Below are 20674 nucleotides of genomic sequence, written 5' to 3' on the forward strand. Positions count from 1 at the left end.
CAAAATATACACTTTTAAATAAATATTTTTAAATTAAAAACAAGAAATTGCTTGTTTCCTTTTTGTATTAACAAACCAAACAACCATTTATGTGATAAACATTAATAAATGTATAACATCAATATTAAATATTCGATCATTTTGATTGATTGTACATTTAAAACAAATATATTAAAAATTCCATTAAAAAAATGTGCATATTGTTCAAATTGTCCTTATAACTTGACCTGTCCTGAATTTTTATCCTGGACATAGGACATGCTTCTGACACACCCACACATAAATATCTTTATTCACCATTAAGTTATAAAAACTAATCTATAGTCAAATTTGCCTAATTTCAAATTTAATATGATTATTGATTATCATGATAATAATGAATACTGAGGGAAAGAAGTTTGCAGAGTAGTTAAGTGACTACCCTGACAGTGGTGGATCCAGGGCTTAATTTTTTTTTTTTTTTGGGGGGGGGGGGTATATATATCAATAAATTCTTATAGGAATAATTATTATTTCGTGTTTATACTTTATAGCTGTTTATTTTAAATCAAAAATCAAATATAATATTAGCAAATACTATAGTATTAAAACGAACATTTTTAGTGGCTCTTTAAATTATTTTTTTTAGATTGTAACTGTAACTTTTATAGGCTCTATCATCTCAAAAGGTTGCCGCAACTAGTTTTTGTGGGGCCCTGATGTGAAAAATTTTATGGGGACTGTGTTGCCTGTACTCCAATATAATGAAAATAGTTAGTGCCTCAACTAACCTTTGGTAGACCTCTAATGCAAGACAACATTTATGGCTCCCTATTTTTAGCATTTTTTCAAGCAATATAGTAGTAATGTTTGTTGTATAAAGTTCTTCATATTTTTAAACACATCTCCAACAATACATCAGTTCAGTAATCAAGTTGATTCAAAAGCAATTAATTTACTAAACAAAATGTAATAGAACAATATTACATTACAATTTAAATAACAAAACAGTGCCACAACTAGGTTTTGTGGGGCCCTGATGCGAAATATTTTATGGGCCCCCCTCGCCCCTATAGCCTAAAGTCTATACTTTTACTCCAATATAATGAAAAAAAGGTGGATAAGTGGATGTCACTCTGCTGTACTGTAGGTTACAAGTGGGTCACTGTAATGGATGGTGTTAAATTTGAATTCAATGATATAATATCATTGTACAAGAAAAACGATTCTGAGCGAAAACGGTCAGTCAGCCCATGATATTACCAAGTATATTTGATGATATTATTGTGAATAAAGTAATTTATATATAACCTATTTACGTGGAGCCTTGTTTAAACTGTTCAATCCTTAGCCATAATAGTTAAACATTTTATACATTTTTAACTACAAAATAATTAATAAATTATAAATTTGATAAATGTTGTCAAAATTTGAACTTTAAATGCTTATAAAAAAAAATTGTGCCTATGTATTTTTAATATTTTTCAACTGCTATTAGAACGATATATCAGGAGCCTTATATTATGTGTATAGAAAATACTAATATAAACATTCAGTGAAATTTTCAAGTAATTACAGTCATTCGTTTTTTAATTACAATAAAATAAGAAAATTGTTACATGAGAAATCGAGTAAATATCAAATGTAAAAATATAAATTTCAGACGCTCATAAAAATTGAATTTAAGTTTCTTGTTGACATTTTTTTTTTGATAAAGGTAGACAAACTTATGAGTAATCTTATATTACATTTTCAAATCTTAAATTTAAAAAAAAATTTTTATGAATTCTCAACTCAAAATAGGTCCATTTCAATGGCCCCCCCCCCCACTTTCGAAATTTGAACTTCTGACCACGCCAACGTTTGTGCATCGTTTGTGCAGAAATGTGCACCAAGTCCAATCGTTTGTGCACAAAAACTGAAAGCTCTATCCCTAAAACAAAATGGGGGGCCATTGAAACGGTAGCCCCCCCACATTGAATATTTGGATTTTTGAATGTGCCAAACGTTTGTGCATCGTTTGTGCAGAAATGTGCACCAGGTCCCGACGTTTGTGCACAAAAACTCCCAGCGCTATCCAAAAAACAAAGTGGGGGGCCATTGAAACGAGACACCCTCTTTTTGGAAAATTGAAATTTTTAATGTGCCAAACGTTTGTGCATTGTTTGTGCAGAAATGTGCACCAGGTCCCGACGTTTGTGCACAAAAACTCCCAGCGCTATCCAAAAAACAAAGTGAGGGGTATTAACACGAGGGTCCCCCTTTTTTGAAATTTTAAATATTTGTCATATTAATAAATGTTGTTTACGTACCTAATAGGTTTAATATAATTTTACTATTGCCATGTAAACGTCTAGAAATAGTAGGGCAGTAGGTTTATACCTAATATATTATATTTAAATATTGTATTTTAATAATATGAATAATATAATAATATTATGTTTTAAATATTCCTAGGTTATTTAGAAATTAAATACCAGTGTTTCTAAAATACAAATACAAAAATCTTAATTTAAAATATCTAAAAACATAACTACCGCTTATAAATTATAACCACAGGTTAGCAATACTAACTTAAAAATAAAAAGTTATAAATTAATATAATAATTGCTTAAGTCGTATACAACCGAACGCAACTTAACCTAATAACTATTAGTTGTTACATCTTATAATACGTATTTTGGGTATAACATTTAATTTTACACTTTTAATTTAATTCTGAATTGAAAATGTATCCCTCATACAGTTTTTTACTGTTACTAAAATAAAAATTATTATTTATATGTAATATTATACCCACTCAGCACTCAATATTTTTATAATTGGCAAGAAAACATACATTTGCACCAATAAACACATTATCTTTCTTGAATTACTGTTAGAAGCAATCATAATAATTAATAAAATATACAGCAAGTTTATAATTTAAGTTAATTTTTTTTAAAAATATTAAAAATATTATCGATTTCTTGTGTTAAATTAACAAAATTGTTTTAATACTATATTAATTAAACAAACAAATCTGAATTCTTTCAGTACACACTACACACTATACCAGTGGTCGGCAACAGGCGGCCCGCTTTAAATTCTACGACAACGACATTTAATCGAATATTATATCAAAAAAATCATATTGTATAAAATATATAATTGAACGTTTCTATCAGTCATATTTTATAATGGTAGATATACCTTGGCAGTTACCGTCTTACCGATAAGATACCTAGAGTAGATACGACGAGTGTATTTGGATTATAATATTAATTTTCTATTCTGTTCAGTAAAGTAAATCGTTGCGTTTTTCAACTACTCGCCAATCCATTTAATATTGATTATGAAGATGTTGATGTTGAGCTTCAAATGGAAATAATAGATTTGCAGTCACAAGATATCTTAAAAGACTCATTCAAAGCATCTCCTTTAGTTTTTTTCGTTGAACTTCCGGCATCATTTTCAAAAATTAAAAATATAGCTGCAAAATACTTCAGTATGTTTGGATCCACTTACGTGTGTGAACAGGCCTTTTCTCATATGAAAAAAATGAAAAATCCATACCGTTCACGTTTAATTAATGACCATCTCCACCATGTACTTCGAGCCAGCACAAGAAATTTTAATGTGGAAATTTAAAAAATAATAAACAATATCCAACAACAAAAATCAAATTAAGCCTAAAGCAGTTGTAATTCCCATACTTTTATATTATAATTATTATATTATTAAAAACTGTAATTTTTATGCTCTATTATTTTAAAGTTTTAAACAGTTATTTTTTTCTTTTTACCTTCTTCAAAAGGTTGCCGACCACTGCACTATACTATATTAATAACTATCAGGCACATCATTAGAACTTTTTTTCAGGGTGTTCTGAGTGGTTCAGATACATTTTCTACATGAACAATGCCACAACAGACTGTTTTTTTCATAACCTACAGTGATTACTTAGATAAATAATTTAATTTATTTTAACACAACATGGGTAGAGTAGCACTGCACGTACTATGGTTTTAAATTTATATTCTAAGTTATAAATGGATATTATATAATATGAACTTTTGATTAATTAACAATTTTTAAATAATACTACCTATATGGCTATATAATGTTTTTTTCATATAAATAAGGAAATATTTTAACTCAGACGTTTAACGACTACATTAACAATGAAGTACAATTTTGACAATTTTATTTTAAATATTACTACTGTTAATGTAAATTTTGAAAACAGTTAACAAATAAGTAAGAACAATGGTTATGATTTATTAACATAATTTCAAATTAACTCTGTGAATACCTAATTTATCCAAAAGGTATTATTTGTTGACTATAATAAACAAAAAATCAAATAAATAAATATAAGTCTTGTAAATATATTATAACTTATAAGTGTAACATAAGTCGTAAATGTATCCATATATAATACACTATATATTATATTCTGTATTCTGGAACACAGTTGTTAAATTATTATTTAAATCTATAATCTATTAGAATGTTAGTTTAACAATATTAATATAATACTTTCTAGAAAAAAATACTTTTTAAGAGTATTCAAATACAGATGCCTGTTTTGAAAAGTATGTAAAATACGGGTATTCAAGTGATTAAAAAGTATTGGAATACTTTTGCTCAAGTAGGTACTTAATGAGAATTTATCATAGCTGATCTGAGTTCCAAAAATTGAACTTTAGATTTATAGTTTTTTTAAAAATACTTGAAATCCTAACTTCATCAATATTAGTCTTATCGACTTGAAGTCTTTAAGATACAACGCAGTCAAGCCTTTTAAATTGTTTGATATGCTTTTCAAATTCGTATTATATCGAAAACATAAATCATTCAATATTGGTCGTATCGACTTAAAGTCTTCAAGATTCAACGCAGCCAAGCCTTGAAATCAAATTTATATTCTCCAAAAAGTATCAACAATAAGATTGACAAACAAAAATTTCCCGCCAAATTAATTTTTGAATAATTTAAATTTTGAACACATTTTTGAATTTATCATGTATTAAAAAACTAAAAAACCCAACTAACTGTACCAACATTCCCTACTAATTATACGAATGACGATACCAATATAAAAATTTAATTTATGTAGGTATTCTATGAAAAATATCTATTTCCATATTCAAATATTATTGAATAATTCAAAAGAACTTCAAAATCAATATTTAATATTCAATATTTATAAAAGCAACTGCCTTTTAGGAAACCAAAAAAAAATTTGAATAAACTTAACTATATGATTACACATTACAAAATAAAAACTAAAATGCCCAGATTCTTAAACAAAAAAAACCATTTAAAATAATTAGTTCATTAAAGATAAGGATTATTCAAGGGTACCCGATTGTCAATGTTTAAAAAATTTGGCTAGAGGTTAATTCATAAAAAAAAATTGAAGGAGGGTGTTGGCGCCCGCAGGCAAATGCATTTTAGGAAACCAAAAAAAAATTTTGAATAAATTTTACAGAAGAAAAGTACATTTCAAAGTTCAAACTAAAATGCCCAGAATATTAAACAGAAAAAACTATTCAAAATATTTAGTTCATTAAAGAATGATTATTCATAGGACACCAGATTGTCAATGTATAAAATATTTGGCTGGAGGTTAAATCCTAAAAAAAAAATTGAAGGAGGGTGTTGGCGCCCGCAGGCAAATGCATTTTAGAAAACCAAAAAAAAATTTTGAATAAATTTAAATTTAGGAATACACATTACAAGTACAAACTAAAATGCCCAGAATCTTAAACAGAAAAAACTATTCTAAACATTTAGTTCATTAAAGAATGATTATTCATAGGACACCAGATTGTCAATTTATAAAATATTTGGCTAGAGGTTAAATCCTAAAAAAAAATTAAAGGAGGGTGTTGGCACTCGCAGGCAAATGCATTTTAGGAAACCAAATAAAAAATTTGAATAAATTTAACTGTAGGAATACACATTGCAAAGTACAAACTAAAATGCCCAGAATCTTAAACAGAAAAAACTATTCTAAACATTTAGTTCATTACAGAATGATTATTCATAGGGCACCAGATAGTCAATGTTTAAAAAATTTGGCTAAAGGTTAAATCCCCAAAAAAAAATTAAAGGAGGGTGTTGGCGCCCGCAGGCAAATGCATTTTAGGAAACCAAATAAAAAATTTGAATAAATTTAACTGTAGGAATACACATTGCAAAGTACAAACTAAAATGCCCAGAATCTTAAACAGAAAAAACTATTCTAAACATTTAGTTCATTACAGAATGATTATTCATAGGGCACCAAGTTATCAATTTTCAAGTCAATACAAAATATTCAACTAGAGTACAATACTAAAAAAAAAAATTGAAGGAGGGTGTTGGCGCCCTCAGGCAAATGCATTTTAGGAAACCAAAAAAAAAATTTTGAATACATTTTACAGAAGAAAAATACATTTCAAAGTTCAAACTAAAATGCCCAGAATCTTAAACAGAAAAAACTATTCTAAACATTTAGTTAATTACAGAATGATTATTCATAGGGCACCAGATAGTCAATGTTTAAAAAATTTGGCTAAAGGTTTTATCATAAAAAAAAAAATTGAAGAAGGGTGTTTGCGCCCGCAGGCAAATGCATTTTAGAAAACCAAATAAAAAATTTGAATAAATTTAACTGTAGGAATACACATTGCAAAGTACAAACTAAAATGCCCAGAATCTTAAACAGAAAAAACTATTTAAAATATTTAGTTCATTAAAGATAAGGATTATTCAAGGGTACTCGATTGTCAATGTTTAAAAAATTTGGCTAGAGGTTAAATCCCCCAAAAAAAATTAAAGGAGGGTGTTGGCGCCCGCAGGCAAATGCATTTTAGGAAACCAAATAAAAAATTTGAATAAATTTAACTGTAGGAATACACATTGCAAAGTACAAACTAAAATGCCCAGAATCTTTAACAGAAAAAACTATTCTAAACATTTAGTTCATTAAAGATAAGGATTATTCAAGGGTACTCGATTGTCAATGTTTAAAAAATTTGGCTAGAGGTTAAATCCCAAAAAAAAAATTAAAGGAGGGTGTTGGCGCCCGCAGGCAAATGCATTTTAGGAAACCAAAAAAAAAATTTTGAATACATTTTACAGAAGAAAAATACATTTCAAAGTTCAAACTAAAATGCCCAGAATCTTAAACAGAAAAAACTATTCTAAACATTTAGTTCATTAAAGAATGATTATTCATGGGGCTCCAAATTATCAATTTTCAAGTCAATACAAAATATTCAACTAGAGTTATAGAACTAAAAAAAAAAATTGAAGGGAGGTGTTGGCGCCCGCAGGCAAATAGATTTTAAAAAACAAAAAAAAAATTTAGAAAAACTATTCAAAATATTTAGTTCATTAAAGAATGATTATTCATGGGGCACCACCAAGTTATCAATTTTAAAGTCAATACAAAATATTCAACTATAGTTACATAACTAAAAAAAAAAATTGAAGGAGGGAACCTGCAGGAAAATTAATTTTAGAAAACAAAAAAAAAAATGTGGAAAAAATTTTACTATAGGAATACGCTTTAGGAGTACACTACAACTCAGCGTACTCCCAGGTATAGCCGGTTAATCTTGAAAAATATTTATACAAAAAAATCTACTAGAGTTCAATGAATTGAAAAAAAAATTGTTTGAGAAATCTGTGTGAAATAACACTAAACAAAAGAATACGCTGGAAGCTAAATATGCAGTATACATATTAACTACAATCCAAAAACTAGGTATTGTTTACATTATAATAATACGAACAGTTATTATGATCAGAGGTGTATCACCGTAATATATGTATTAGAAAATGTATAAAAACGAATGTAATTTATTTATAAAGGATGCAAAAAAATTAAATCAGAAAAAGGTCCTGCACGGACTCTATTATGTGATTGTAATTTATGAAGGACATAAAATAATGTTTAATTTAAAATAATATTGTGTTAATATTAAATAACAAACTATAAAGTCTAAATGCAAATAAAAACATAGTCAGATATCTGTTTTAGTCTTTGTAAATATGTGCGGAAAAAAATTAGATTTAGTACAATGTAAAAAAATGTGGAAAGAAAACCCTGAGAATTCTTTGACAGTAGGATAATAAAACACAATACTATATATTAAATTAAAACTATTGATTCTATACATTTTCTATTTACAAAAGCTCATAAGTATTGAAAACCTTATAAAATCCTAAACAAATTATATTTTGTTATATTTTAAAATACATTTTATAATTTGTTGTGTTAAAAAAATCATTATTTAATGTTGGCTGTATTTAAGTTTTTAATAACTATACTGGTACAACTCTAGTTGACAGTCTTTAAGACCGTGTTAAAAACTATAATAATTAGTTAACGTCTAATTTACTGTCCTATCCTAACCTAACCTAACATAACCAAATTAATAATATTTAAATATTTTCTTTCATTGTTATGTTTACAATATCGAATACCTTTATAGTTAGTAGGAAAAGATCATCGCAAAGCTCACGACCAGTGATTGTAGTCGTCTATCATTACCATAGCTTCAACTAACCTTAGGTTTACCAAACTAGCCTTCTTATGACTAATTACATTAGGACACTTTGAATAAAAAGTTCCTGAGTTGCAGGTTGCCGAACTTATAAGTGATTGATTATCAAGTTGATCCTTAGATTGTTGACACCTTAGTTCCCCTCGAAGACCGCTGGTAAGACTATTACCATATACTATTATGTCCTATCCATTATGTTATATCTATATTATGTATGATGGAGCCATACCCAGCTCACTCGTGTAAACAATTTGAAGCACATAAAAGCGATAACGAGTCTCTATTAATGATAATATGAAATCCCAGACCTGTCCCCCATACTCTGATATTAAGAGCCCAGCCCACCTTCATATTCTCTATGCAAAAAGTAAATTTAAGACAAATTTGTAAATCAATGCACAGTCTCTCTATTGTACTAATATTTGTGATTTCATTAATTTTCAGTATTTTGTATAATTAGTAATAATTAGTAAACCTAACCTACTGAGGCAACCTTGAGGCATTTCCTTTTAGGAAATTAATTAAATCCTCAAACATAACTCTTAATTCAAGAGTTTGTAACTAATACAATCATAATATAATATGAGTATAGTACATTTCGTAATATTTTTTTATAATATTTACTGTTAGTGAAATATTAAGTTTGTATTTCTAATATAATATATGTTATGATATTTATGGACGACACTTGCACCATGGTCCCTCGATATAGTAATGTGGCGACCCGGCACATCTCTTTTAGATAAATGATTAAATACTTAATCAAGTCTTCCAATTTACTAAACATTTATGTTTTGTAGATAATTTGAAGAAAAATTTAAAATTGAAGAGAGACTGTGTGAATTAACAAAATTTGTGGTATGAAATGTTTATTTGAACACCTGTTATAATGTATTATATTGAACTTAAGTTAATTTTTTATAATGTACTATAGTAAACGTTTATTACAATATACGTATATTATACATAGATTGAAATCTAGTATGATTTCAAGTATGATTTTTTTAGTTTTTTGTGGAATAACAGTACCCAACCTTCTATTATAATTTGTTATGAATATAATATTTTAAGTAATAACTCAAATTTAGCACTTTTACGGTACTTAATACATTTTCCTAATATTTTAACAGAAATTATGGAGCTAAAAATATAGAAATACCTATATTATGTCACGGTCCATAGTTGATAGTTTTATTTCATTTATAATAATAATGCTTTTTAATATACTTTTTCATAAATTAATATTTATTAAGGTTGGCTTTTATGATTTGTTTGAACTATTAGTACGTATTTTTTTGGGGAGATCCCTATTATTACAACACCGTTACCAATATGCGTTTTTTCTGGTTAGTTAATATAATTGCATGTTTTCATGATTTCTTCGTATTTATGCTTATTTTCTTAAAATGTTTTTATATTTTCGGTTCATCCGTTACCTACCTACCAAGTGTGTAAATAAAAAATTGTTTTTGTAAACCAATTTGAATTATTATTTATTAATTTAAAAAAATTTTAATAAAAACGTTTTCATTCAGTATTTTTTTGAATATTTTATTATTTTTAATATTTTTGAATATTTTAGTGCATATATTTGCCTGTTTTTAGTGCATACATGCAGGCAAATATTTAACACTTAAGAGGATGTCAGATTTTTAGCGCACCATTTATTTCTCTCTCCGACCCACGCACAATCATTTTAGTGTTTTCTTAATCGTACATTTGGTATGCTACGCGTGGGTCAAAGATGGAAAACAAATAGTGCGCTGACATCCCAACCAGCAACAAGTTTACACGAGTGAGCTTTGTATGGCTCCATCATAGATAATAAAGATATGGATAGGACATAATGGTCTTATCAGCGGTCTTCGTCCTTCGAGGGGAACAATTGAGGCCAAATAAAGTATACTCATATCGAGTATCGACTATCAATATAAAGGAGCCTCAATTGCCTTCCCCTCCGGGAACGCGGCCTCAAATGTATTTAACATAGGCGTGGACTATCCATGGTGTCAACAATGAGAGGATCAACTTGATAATCAAACACTTAAGTTCGGCAACCTGCAGCAACTCAGGATCTTTTTATTCAGAGTGTACTAATGAGTCATAAGAAGGTTAGTTAGGTAAACCTATGGTTAGTTGAAGCTAGTGGCCTTTGCAATTCAAGATCTTATCCTACGTATTCGGCATTGTTAACATAACTATTCTACCTTTACACTTTTTCTTCCCCCGTCTCTCACAGCTATATACAGGTTCAGCCACTCTCATTCCACACCTCCATATGATCGGTATTCTGTCTATCCATCTCTTCTTCAGTCTTCTCACCCCTCATTTCCCACCTAAATTAACTAACTTCTATAGCCACTCTCACTATCTCTTATCATACAGTGACCGAACCACCTAAACCTATTCTCTCTTGTTTTCACTACAATATGTACACTAATCTACACTACCCTTAATTAATTAATTTCTTATTCTATCCTCTTTTGTACCTTAACACCTAACTTATTATTCTCATATCTGCTACCCTCACTCCACTTACCTACCCTAACCTTACATTTCTTTTTCATCTTTCCCTTTCATACACCAAACATTCTGAAATCCTGTTGACCCATTTCCTTATCTTCGCCATATTACACACTACCTAATTCCTATTCACCCAGTCTCTAGTTACCTACAAGTCATCGTACTTGATTATCGGTGAAAATATTCAAATATCATTGAGCGAATTCCCTACTCGAAAGAATTACTTAAAAAAATATCATACCTCCCAATTTTCTAATTTTTAACACGACTTTATTGATAGCCGGAATAGTGTTATACCAGTATAATTACAATACAAATATTGAAAAATTTCGGGCAATACAACCTTTGATCAATTAACAATAATAAAAAAAAAACCTACTGAGAAATAAGAAAACACATACCCCGTGACGGAATCTAGAAATCCAGAGGTACTAGAAAACTGAGACGAGTGTGTTGAATGAAATAAATTAAAAAATTGATTAACACAACAATCGCTTAAAAATTAATTTAATTCAAATAATGAGATGAACCTTATTAGATCATTTACATTTTCCAGAACAAGCCCCCAGTTGTTGGTCGCATGCCAATTTTAACCATATACTAGACCACAAGTTTATAGACATTCTATAATGCATTCTGCTGCCGGTGGCCCTAGACACTGTTGGGGAAATTATATTTCTTTAGTCATTAAATTACGATACGAATTATAAGTCACGTAGGTACTTGTCCAATACTCGACTACCAGAATTTAAATTAAAGAATGTGATATACCTAGGTAACATATCGATCGATTCTAAAACAGAAACTTAACCTAGGTACAAATAATATCACAATATCAAATAGTGAAATGTGAAAATTTGAAGAACATTTCCTATAGGTATATCCCGTAAAACCCCCAAAATAAAACGTACGTTTGAGGTGTTCTCTTAAACCCCAAATATTTAATGCCTGTATCCCGTATGCATAGAAAATGTATGTTTCACATTTAACGAAAACTAAAACTATCGTGACGGAACGGAATTACGAAGAACGTATAAGACAAAAATAATCGTCACCAAGTGGTAGGTATAATCTGCTATGTACTTACAAATCATATTAAATAACATTAATCATTATGTATTTTCTTATTTTATTGGGTATAGGTATAAAAACCTACCTTCCTACTTATAAAACCATTGCCTAATGCCCTAATCATTGATTTCAAATTTTAAAAATTATTCTACTATAACAATAAATTAACAGTTGTAGGCAAAGTATTATAATTTAAGGTATTTTTCATAATATCTTAATTTTTGTACACCTATAACAACTGGATTTTAAAAACTACTCTACGCCTAGCGAGTATATAAGTTTGTCTGACAATAAATATTTACATTAAGTCTACCGCGTCAACAGAGTAGAAGAACAAAACTTACGTAATTATTTATTATTCCGGCGAAACGCGTTCCCTTCGAGTGTATAATATTGTCTAGTGTCAGAGCTGTGCATCTCCGCCAAGGAAAATGCATATCTCCGATCCAAAAGTTCAGTCTGGATGTATTGAGATTAATGACATTTATAAAAATAGGCACCTAGCTTAATAACCAGAATGGAACGAAATAATATGTGAGTACGTATTGGAATCGCTGTTCGTCTCAGACGATTGTCATTTGCCATAGATTATTTATAATTATAACCTCACCGTCCTAATCATAGAAAATATATATATGGTCCTAACCGATGGATGATGGATATTTTACATTATCTTCAAAAAAACATTTATTTGTTTCTACTAGACGCAAATGCGGTAAATTGAATTCAAATTTATAATATAGATAACGGTTTTTTTACTTGGTTTATAAACAAATTCTAATTGATATAAAATAGTAATTATATAAAAATAGTTTTATTGATCCCAATATTTAAAAATAATGTTTCAAATAAAATAATAAAAAAAATTTAAGAAATACCTATTAATTAATGTGTATCACCTAAATAACAAAATAACTAAATAAATTCGTGTTTTTTTTTAAACATTTTCACGTCCCTCCCCTCCTTACAAAATTGTGTCACTCCACCTTAGAGTGGTGCGCCCCTTAGGTTAAGAGCCCTTGAAATAGTGCATGTCAAAAATCAGCCATATCCTCCCCCCCCCCTTGACAAAATCATTTGACTCATTTAGCTACTTTATGAATTAAGAACGATACATTGAACGTACAAAACTGTACCTACCTACATAATAGTTATCAACCTATTAACCCATCAATAATATTATATTTTTTAATACATTAGTACACTAATCGATTGGTATATACAAAATAACGTTAAATTATAAATAGGACGTGGATTTAAATGCATTAAAAATACGATTTAATGCACTTATATTACAAAGCTTAATAAAAGTCCAATTTAAACGAATATAAAATAGAATTTAGATAAATGTATAGGTAGTGTATTCGTTATATTTTGAGTTTCATTATAGCACATCAGTCGATCAGATGCTATTTAATATTTTAAAATAAAAAAATTCGACAGTAATTCCATATTGGCAAGTGTTGTTTTCTATAACTGAAGACTGAAGTTATAGTATCGAACATAATGGGTACGTAAAAAATAGAAATATAAGAAAAAAAATTACCTTTATTTAATTGTATTTAATTTTTCTCTAATAAGTTTTTATAAAATTGACTTTATCCCATATAAATGTTCTAATTTCATTTTTCAATTCGTTGATAATATTATATGAAACGAATTGTTTGTTTCGAAAGCAATGTTCTAGAAAATTCAGAAAATGCAGTTTATATTTAAATATTATAAATAATAATTTCTGATGCATTGATGCGGAAGAGTGAGGGGGTGGACAATCAGCCGAACCGAAATCTAACATCTTGAACACTTAATATAAACAATTTTTCACACACGCGTCATGGTATGAAAATAAAAAAAATATTTATAATTCATATTTATACCGATTTTCTACCGAAAAAATAAATTACTTTAATCTCATTATTTATTAGTCAACGATATCTTTGCTCAGAATCGTTTTTCGTTTGTTCGTTTAGTATTTTAATAATTTATACGTGGATATATTATTATTACTAATAATTATAGAGTTGTGTTTGTTTTATTTCATTAATTTATCTAGTACTATACCAATAAATTATATATTAATTAATAATTTTTAAAACATTGTGTTCAAAAAAATAAAAAAAAAATGTGATTTTAATTAGAGTCTTGTAATGTACCTACCTATATTTAAAAAATAAATAAATATAATAATAACTGTTCAATTTTTAGGGACATAATAGGTAGGTAACACATTCGAGTATGTAGTATTACACTATTTATATACCTATACGAGTATACTTATTATTCATAAGTGCGCACACGTCAGGATAGGCAGTTGACCATTCCGTGAATATACTTTTATGTGTACATGGTTATACATCCCTAATCCCTATGATATAGAATATAGATATTAGGTGAACAATAGAAGTTAAGTATGTGACACTAAATTAATAGTTACCTATAACTTATAACGTTGTATTTGGAAAAAAAATTACCAGTTATTAATTAAAATTGTATCTTATGACTATTATCAGTTATAAGTCATAACATATATTTCTATAAATTAAACCAAAATATTTATATATTTATATTAAGTACCCTGTATAGGTATGCACCTATTAATTATAATTATTCTACAAACAGGGACTGGAAAAACGACGACGGCGTTTATATCTCGCGTATTTTATACATTTCTAGTCCGGAACTAAAATATGCGCCTACAACACTTGGATAGCACATTTTTCGTGACATTAAATATTTGTTTTAAGTCTTAAAAGTAAATTTAAGCCCCAAAAGAATATAAAAACAAACTTACTTTAATTATCGACTCCTTCGGCGGAATCCGTGACGTGTGTGAATTGCGACGCCCATGAGGAAACGCTCCAGAATACAGCCAGAACTTAGAATATTGTGATTTATGAAAAATAAAATTATACGAAACGCAGTAAGTTTTTTGCTCATATTTTCTTTGCTTATTTAAATTTTAGAATTTTTAATCGACTGTGTCTTCTGCAACGACTTTGAGATTTGCCATAGATTAAATAAATAAATGATAGCTATTATACTAGGTACGTCAATATGATGAATCCACGGATTTAATATAATGCAACTTTTTATATCAAAGAGTTCTGTGTTAAGGACCAATTTGTTCATTGAAATTTGATATGACAATAAACCAAAATAGTTTATAATTTTGAATTTGAATTATAATAATTTGATATAGGTATTATTTAAATTATTATTTTCGTTTATCAATTTAATTATTGATTAAGGTGGTGAATAGATATCAGAAGCACAAGAATATTTTTATAAGAGTATATTGTATTTTATGAATTATTAAATAAAAATGTGATAACTGGATTTTAGAGTTAACATAAAGCCATAAACGTATACAGTAAATTCATCAAATACTATAATACCAACTATATTTTTACAACGATGTGCGTTTTTTTTTATTAATATTTTTAATTATTTTTTCTTGTGGTCTGTGTAAACGATAAGTATTTGTAATAAAGATTCAATTTTCATATATAATATTATATTATAGGCACTCAGTATGTAATCATATGTTTATTTTTAGCTTAATTTAATTGTAGGTATTTAGTAAATAATAATAGGTATACGAATTTGTGTTTTCGAATAGCAATTTATTATTTGTATTAATACCTACACCATAATAGAGAACTAAAATTTTGTAAATGATGTACAAATGTATTTTTGGTGTTTTAAGGCTGCTGTAAGATCAATTTATGAGAATCCTTGCATTAAATTGTTAGGATTATTTGATATGAATAATTATTTTATTACATATAGGTTTATTACATATTGGTAAGTCGATCAGAAACTATATTTACACTGAATATTAATAGTAAAAAGCTATTAAAATATCTATTATTTGTATTTATTTGTTAATAATAATTAAGACTTAAATATTAGCAGTAATCTTGTTCCTTTCACAAAATGTTTTTTAATTATTTTTAATTTAATTTACATTTATCCCAAAGTGATCTCTGAATAATCATTCAATGATGAATTTAATAGTTACATTCTCGGTTATATTAATTGGATTATAAATTAAAATAAACTACAGTTTCCAGCTTCTACTACAACATTATTTTATATTTTATTTTATGTTTTTAATTTTTTAAACGCAGTCTGCACCTTGTGTTGGTGATTTTACACGTAATATAATAAAATTGATACTAGTGATGAGTAGGTAAGTACCTTATTGTTTAATCAAATTATTTACACGATTATTAACTAAAAAAATATCTATGAAGTATAAACATCCGCATTTCCATTAACTATAAATTCATAATTGTATGAGCTATACATGTTACATATATTTTTCGAAAAAACTATTTAAAAAAACAAGAATAATTCCTATTTGATGTCACACGGGTTGATCTAGCAACTGACTGCTACGACAACTGTGCAATTTTTTTTAAGCATAATACGTTTTGAAAACGTCCAGAAAAGAGTTTGTTTTAAGACTGTCTGTCTTGATAACAACTAATTTAATTTAGAGTGTATTGTTATATTATATTATAATGAAATTAATAATTATAGTAAAATATATAATTGCAAGACATTTAATACCTATATCTATAGCCATCTAGGGTATAAACTACACTAAAAAAGGTGTAAGTATGCTAATAAAATGTATGAGGTGTATAATGTATTTATGTATATAAAAATATAAAATATAAAGATTAATAACATTATATTGTTTTAAATACTTCGCGCAAACCTAAGGTGATACCCGGTGTATAGTATAACATGCAAAAAGGTGCGTATTAAACTTGGCGTGGTGAAACGAAGACGGTCTCGCGTATTTTATACATTGCGCTATTGGGATTAAACTTATAAATGCTTCTACGTCACGTAGTTAACAGATTGTCCGTGGCAATAAATATTTAATTTAAGTCTAAAAAGTAAATGTAAAATAGTAGGTAATAATATGAAAACAAACTTACTCGTAAACATCTACTCTTCCGGTGAAACGTAGCTAGAGTGCCACCATCGCCGAAGAAACAGCTATCTTCATCCATCTTTATCTAATCATCTCACTCCGATGAGCTGAAACTTGATAGTATCGAAATATTTTATGAAAATAACCTGATCAAACGAAATTTGCGAGTTTATGTTACAACTTATCCGGTTTAACGAACTGTCCGTTTATATTTGTGGCCTATTATTTTTTTGTTCACTGAAATCAAAATATACAATGTATTATAATATTTATAATACAATAGTATTGCTGAAATTATTAGAATTGTTAACCGTCGCCGACGAATTTCGACAATTGACGATTGCCATAGATATCATAAAATATATTATTTACCATGATAAATCCAAAGAACTTATATATTATTATATAAGTACTCAGTAAACCTATACGGTATATTTATAAATCGTATGTTCTTTTACAGAAATCTTTGTCATCTGCAATGCACCTATTCTGGTTTTCTATTTCAATTATAGTGCGCATGCCAAATTTAACTTTACAAACTGGTCCGCAAGTTTATAGACATTCTAATACATTCTCCCACCAGTGCCAATAGACTAAGTGTTTGAGAAGTTATATTTTTTTTGTACCTAATTAATTTACAATATGAATTATTATAAGTTACCTATGTAGGTACTTGTCCAAAACTCGACTTCCTGCAAATCATTGGTTTTTATGGTATAGCCTTACGAAGTTCACGATTTTCGGTGTTTTACGCACACGTACAACGCTTAAAGTTTACCGAGCTTAAGTATTACAAATTAATTTTTTTTTTAATCTAGGTAAATCAACGTTTTAAAATTGATGATGCAAAAATAATTCTGACACCCACCCATGGTGGTTTTACATAACAAGTCGAGGGATGTTTTTGATTTTAATTGTTCGAGCAAGCGCAGTGTGGTACACCGGGTACATATGAAAATACCAAAAATTTCAATTAGTTATAATACATATAACTTAAAAATAAGACTGACCGCCAAGTTCAGACTTCCCTGTCGTTTTCAGTTAAAAACTAATGATTTCCGGCAATTATTTTTTGCAATATCGTTCTTAATTCGTTGTTACTTGTAGTATATACATATGCCTATTTTAAAAATATTATTCGTGGGTAATTGAAACGTCTAAAATATATTATCATATACAAATACGATACCTACATTAAATTTTGACTGAATGCTTATATTAGCATTTTTTATACACCATAAAATGTTGAAAATATTTTGACTCTTTTTGAGCTGTTTACGGACATTGTCAGTTTTCAATTTTTTTAGTTTTTTTTTCTATAAATATCAATAAATTTTTATTTGTTGGGTAAAAAAGCGTGAAAATTTAATATAAGGCTCCTGATATATCGTTCTAATAGCAGTTGAAAAATATTAAAAATACATGGGCACAATTTTTTTTTATAAGCATTTAAAGTTCAAATTTTGACAAAATATATTAAATTTAATATTTAATAATTATTTTGTAGTTAAAAATGTATAAAATGTTTAGCTTTTATGGCGAAGAATTGAAAATTTAAAACAATGCTCCGCGTAAATAGGTTATATATAAATTACTTTATTCATAATAATATCATCAAATATACTTGGTAAAATCATAGGCTGATTGACCGTTTTCGCTCAGAATCGTTTTTCTTATACAATGATATTATATCATTGAATTCAAATTTAACACCATCCATTACAGTGACCCACTTGTAACCTACTGTACAGCAGAGCGACATCCACTTATCCACCTTTTTTACTTATTATTTTTGTCTTTTAGTTTATCTAATTTTGTATGATTAAAATATGTTTCCTTTATACCCAAATAATTTTTAAGTACCTACAAATAATATAGAACTCAATTTTATTTTAACAATAAATACTTACAGTGTTGACTTTGTAGATTGGTAGTAATAAATTAACTGTACATTCAGGATTACATGCATTCAGGTGAATAATTATAAGATTGCAATGATAGATGTAAGATGTATTGTTGATTCATCAATACGATGCTGGGTGGACTTGAGGACTTCCCATGTTCAGCGACCGGCGTCGACCCGTTTTGTGGCACAGCGGAAGCTTCGTACAGCTGACTGTTCGACTAAGACACTGAACTATTATTTGATAAATATTATTTCTACTTAATCGTAATTACTGGGTATAATGAGTTTAATATTATATTATATTACAATAAATATTAAGTACCTATATTAGTAGCTTCTAATAATTGGAACGTCATTTTTGTAGATATTGATCCGGACAAAATGATGCTGAATCAGCGCTATGCCACGGTTTATGGCGTACCTATCCGATGAAATTGTTGGAGACTCTTTCAAATTGGGCAATCTGATAAACGGTGACGTGATCGTTACTTCGCGGCCATCATAGGGTAGACCAGAATACACAAAAATGTAGGTCATCGGGCTGTCGGCTGTATGTATGATGAAGTCCTGGAAGTGGGAATTACAATAGCCCCTAAAATGCTGTTACACCTACACCTTACATCTAACCTATATATTACCTAATTTGTGTGTCTATAATTTTTATAGGTAATGAGAGGAGTAGATAGGAGTAGATAAATAATAGATAAATAACCTACCAAGTATTTATATGACTGTATTATCAATACGTCACAAATTGAAGTACTCCATGTAATAGGTAATACGTATGCAGATGTGCTTATTGTTAAATAACCTGTAGCAGTTAGGTAGGTACCTAAAAAAAAGTCATTCTGTGGCATGCGTTTCACAAATTAAAATAATATTCTTGTACCTACATAATTGTTTCTACACAATTATTATAAATGAGCGATTAATATAAATCTTAGTGTGAATTTGCGTTTTCGTGTTCATACATATTAATTTATGAAAAATGTGTACTCGCACGTAATACGAGACTTCTAAAAAATTATATTAATTATATGTAATAGGCAGTAATAGGTAACTAATAGCTGGTTACAAATGCACAGTATACAGACTTGTTCTACTTGTATGGTCCATATAATGTGACTTTGGTAAAACCTAAATATAGTGTATTAGAGTATAGACAACATATTAACATAAAATATAACGTTTCAGACCATTTCGGACTAGGTACACCATACACTTCATTGATGATTTAATATTAAAACCTAACCTCTGTAATGGATTGAGGAAGTTTACAGTTAAACCTTTCTTTCTTAATTGTTCGCCCCGTCGATCACAGACACTCGATGGTTTAATCATTATTCACGTTCAGATTTCCGTTAACTAGGTAAGTGGTATACATAATATTATCTATATAATAATCCCATGTCGCTTATAAGATTCATATATACGTGTGTACTTTTAGTACATACATGCCGTATTGTGCAAACGGTTCAGTGTACACCCCCATCTGGTGATTCCATCGAAAAAAAATTGGTGAACAAGAGCTTAGAGCACTAAAGAGTACCCCTTTACTATACAATAGTTATCGAGTAGATAGGTACCTATGTCTTTGTAATGGATGTCATTAATATGCAAACCTCCTCGACCTTCCCTCGCAAAAAGTCCTGTCAATTGGGAAAAATTCTCTACCATCTTAGAAAACAACTGAAACTTAAAAAT

At 28.4% G+C, this 20674-nt stretch overlaps 1 long non-coding RNA gene across 2 annotated transcripts in view; it reads right to left on the bottom strand.

The window, feature by feature from the left end:
• LOC132938084 (uncharacterized) overlaps positions 1-20170 on the bottom strand; it is a 28761-nt gene extending 8591 nt beyond the window's left edge. For both annotated transcript variants that reach the window (XR_009663871.1, XR_009663870.1), the window contains exons 1-4: positions 19293-20170; positions 18975-19201; positions 17069-17301; positions 14908-14991 (exon numbers count right to left, since the gene is read on the bottom strand). This is a non-coding gene — a long non-coding RNA (uncharacterized LOC132938084). The remainder of the gene's footprint in view (positions 1-14907; positions 14992-17068; positions 17302-18974; positions 19202-19292) is intronic.
• Positions 20171-20674: the final 504 nt, after the last annotated feature.

This window comes from Metopolophium dirhodum, chromosome 2 (assembly GCF_019925205.1).
Source record: "Metopolophium dirhodum isolate CAU chromosome 2, ASM1992520v1, whole genome shotgun sequence".
In the NCBI taxonomy this organism is placed as follows: domain Eukaryota; kingdom Metazoa; phylum Arthropoda; class Insecta; order Hemiptera; family Aphididae; genus Metopolophium; species Metopolophium dirhodum.